Raw genomic sequence first — 4232 nt, forward strand, 5'->3', positions numbered from 1 at the left:
ATCCCCTATTTCGGTTCAGATAATAAGGGTGGTTGAATGAATATAACGCTGATATTAACAGGTTAATATATATTTTCAACGATCCAATAACTTCAAGCGATACAAGGCTACGTATGTGGAATGACAAACTACGAATGAGTACGACCTGAGACTCGTTTCGTGTTGATGACTGTGATGATGTATCTTCTGTCGATTGGCTGTCTTCGAGTTGTCGATTCTCTTGACTTGATTTCTGACTCTTGCTGTTCCTTGAACTGTGTTTTAACTCGAGCTAGTTTTAGCTGTTACTGATGAGCTTCAACTGTTACTTGATTGTTACTGTGGAACAAGTCTAGAGATCAAGTATAGAGATGAAGTTGAGAGCACAAGTTGACTGTAGTCGTGAGAACAAGTATAGAGATGAAGTGACTACCCTGTAGTTATGAGAACAAGTGAAGTTCGTCCTTGTGTGATTACTGGAGAAAGCTCGGAGTGGGCGTCTTTGTTGTATGAAGAAAGCGAGGGTAACGATCCGCGATGCCCATTGGTTATGACCAACGTTAGGGATGAAGATAGGAGAGCCTCCTACCAACGTGGCTCATGGGCGACATTGTTAATGGGAAAAGCCTGTTTTTTCGTTAGACAAATATCCGCTTTCTCCGTAATTTGTAAGAACGTGCAATAAACCTAAGGACTGTATCAAGTACCAGTCATGAACCGAAAATACTTGCAGGATTAAAGGTTCCTGCTAACTAATAAGAGTCAATTTATGGTGGGGCCTTAGGTTTATTGAGGGTCTATGTAATGGTGCTTGGGCCTTGAGGATCAGACAATGAAGGACGTCGCACTGTCCATCTCACGCGAAGCAACAAATACTACTGCTCCACTTTCAGGCCGTTTTTATGAGCCACTACCCGCTTACCGTTCAACGGAAGTAGATGACGTTACAATATGTAAGTTATACACAATATATACGTTATATATATGTCGGGTTTGCATTAGAATTAGAGATAATAAGGTGATTGGAACGACTTTAAGTAGATGCAATTGTTTCCTATCGTGTCCCGATCAGAGTTTCTTCCGTTTATGATGTGCGCGGAGATACATAGTTGAAGTGAGCCTAGGGAAGGATTTGGGCGCCCTTACAAGATGGTATTGAACAAACTCCATCCATGGGCGCCTCCCTTAACGGAGAGCATGGACCCTCGGTTCCTGGAGAAGGTCGTCGGCACCCTGTTGTCGGGGGGAGGGGAGGTGGAAAAGGCAATGCAAGAAGACGTTTGTATGTTTTTGAAGCATACACATCATGACCTAATAGTCTTTGACGCGTAGAATTTAAGAATACAAGTCTTACCTTTAGGAATACCCTGGTTCAAAAGCTATGCGTGTACAAAGTTGAGCGTTTTTAGCGCATTTTACAGATTAGTATGACGCCATGTCGACGGCTATTCATCATCTGATTGATCCGCACAGATGACCGTACAGACTACCGTAATCGGTTGCTTTACGGCGTCCTGAGAATAAAGATTAACTCAAACCTAATCCAATATCCACGATTCAAAATTCGGCCGCAAAGTGGCCGCCACCCACGTGTTTCTGTCTACAACCAGTGACTCTATTCACTGGACGAATCATGGACAGAAGCCAATATGCAGTTAAAGCAATCTGTGAAATACACGATTGTACTGTCAAATTTCTGCACGTATAATTTTTGAACCGCTGAATTTCTAAAATTAAGGCTTGTTTATTTTTTAATAAACCGGCCTCACAAACTATTAAAGTTTTGGATTCTGTACGCCAAAAACTATTAAGTGACACACAAAAAGGTGATAATTGGATAAACTTAAATAAATTGTTAAATTATTAATATCTAATAGGACGTAAAAATTATTGATATCTTTTTTGTAATCTTGTTGTTTTCGAGGTATTTTGACCTAAAATCAAGTCTTAAGATGTGGAATACTCTGGTTCAAAAGTTATACGTATATCAAGTCAAGCATTTTTAGCGTATTTGACAGGTTACTTTAAAGTCATACGGGCTTCTAGCCATATTCTGATTGGTCGATACTGGTGAGCATCGAAACGTGTTCCATTTCCACTTCCCTTATTGAAAAACACATTGCCTGCGAATTGCTTCCATTAATGTTTGTATGACATCGATTTGATGCACTTTGTAATATCGCCACCACAGAAGTTCGCATAGACGGCATAGCAAAGTCATCGTTGTCAATGCGGCCTTCTCTTCGCATCCAGTTCTTTCTCTGCCATCTATTTAGCTTCCTTCTATATGTATTAATTGAAGTATATAAGAACTACCCAAAGCAAAAAATATATAAGTCCAACTCAACGCTTACTTGATCGCCTTATCCAAAGGCAAACAGATTTGATGAAGAAATGGGTTAATCGTATTTACATATTGTCTATATTTGACGCCGTTAATGGGACATCGAAATTATTCGGTCCCTGCGGTTCTGAGTCATAAATTTATGTCAGCAATAATCATCAGCTTTCGAAGTTTGCGCCACTGTTTACTGCTACGTAAAGGACTATTCTCTCGCAACCAAATAAATGACAGCTGCTTCTTTTGAGGCGGTTAAGCTATATAAATTCTATTTTGTTATGGCCATTATTTTTAAAGGAAACGTAATAAAATAAAAGTTAAAACACGAAGAAACAAAAAACAGAGCAAAACAAAATAAAAAACGCGAAAAAAGAAAGACAAGATAGAAGAAACGAAACGAAACAAGAAAGAATTTGAAGAAAGAACCTGGCTCTAAAAACACAACTAAACTCTTCGAATGCACCGGGATAACTATTACCTGCAGGTAACTTGAAGCATTGTTGAGACGAAAAATTAAACATATACAAAACATATGCGGTTAGGAGCATTTGATTCACAACTCCAAAATGGTCGCCAACTACGTGCTTCTATCTATAGCCAGCGACTCTGTTCATTGGACGAATCATGGTTAGAAGTCAATATGGCGTCAAAGCAATAATTTTTTTGTTCCCTAAAGCAAGGTTTAGCTACATCATGGAGAGTTGTCGCCTTCGTCGATTCAGAGCATAAAACAGAATTTAAGAAACTATTCCAAACTTTTCGAATCTCCAGATTTAGGACATTTTCTGGTTCACTGGAGGGATCTATCGCCCAGTGGAATATAAAATCATAACATAATGGACAAAGAACGACGAAGGGTGGTTGTCTAATTAGGTAGCAACAAAGTGTTGTCTTCTGCGTAACGACGAACGGACAACATAGATCGAATTGTGTGTTTAAATGCAACTGACTATTCAGACGTGGAACACGTTCTGACATGCTCGCCAAACGCTGTCTGTTGCGTGTCGCATGCGGAAAACGAAACAAGCTGGCATTGCGACACAATATTTAGTATCAGTGTGTATCGTGCAACGTGTCAAATGTACGTAAAACACTCATAAAGCCAAGATCCCACTTCGATGGAGAAAATGCGATGTGCAACATACGGCGTGTAAAACGCCCGTGTAATCTTAGCGTAAGAGTAATCAGGCGTCTTGAATTAACGACAGTGTAGCGCAGTTTGAATTGTATAATTATGAAATATATATATGTCGGATTAACATTAGAATTTAAGGCGCGTAACGATTCTTCGTTTGAATTAGCCATCGTTTTACAAAACAGAGATTATATTTACGCGTATATACAAGATTTTACAAAATATTATGAATGTTGAGTTTAATGAATAATAAGATTAACAAAGTTGAGTTTAATGAATAATAAGATTACACATCATAGCATTTATATCTGTCGGGTTATCGTTAGAATTTAGGGCGCGTGACAGTTCTTCGTTTGAATTAGCCATCGTTTTGTACAACAGAGATTATATTTACAGGTATAAAAATGACTTTTACAAAGTTTAACGAACAACCGTGGTGTTTAGACCCGCAAGATGCAATTTTAACAATGTTCTGGGGTTCTAACGACTCCACGGTCAACGGGATAACTCTTTACTATGCGTAGAATAATTTTAAACACAAAAATACGATTGCTGAGACACTCGGTAAATTGCTCGATGTATCACTTTCCAAGGCGATCACACGAATGAATATCTGATGAAAATCTTTTTTTGCTATACGACTGCATTTGTTTGTTATATGCTCTCTGGAGGCATCGAGAAGTTGTCCAATCGTCGTTGCTAGGCAGTTTCTGTCAAAAGTATGTTGTATATTCTTTGGAAGCATCGAGAAGGATCCAAACGCCGTTGCTCGGCAGT

This window comes from Bombus impatiens, unplaced genomic scaffold (genome assembly GCF_000188095.3).
Source record: "Bombus impatiens unplaced genomic scaffold, BIMP_2.2 scf_0749, whole genome shotgun sequence".
Lineage (NCBI taxonomy): Eukaryota > Metazoa > Arthropoda > Insecta > Hymenoptera > Apidae > Bombus > Bombus impatiens.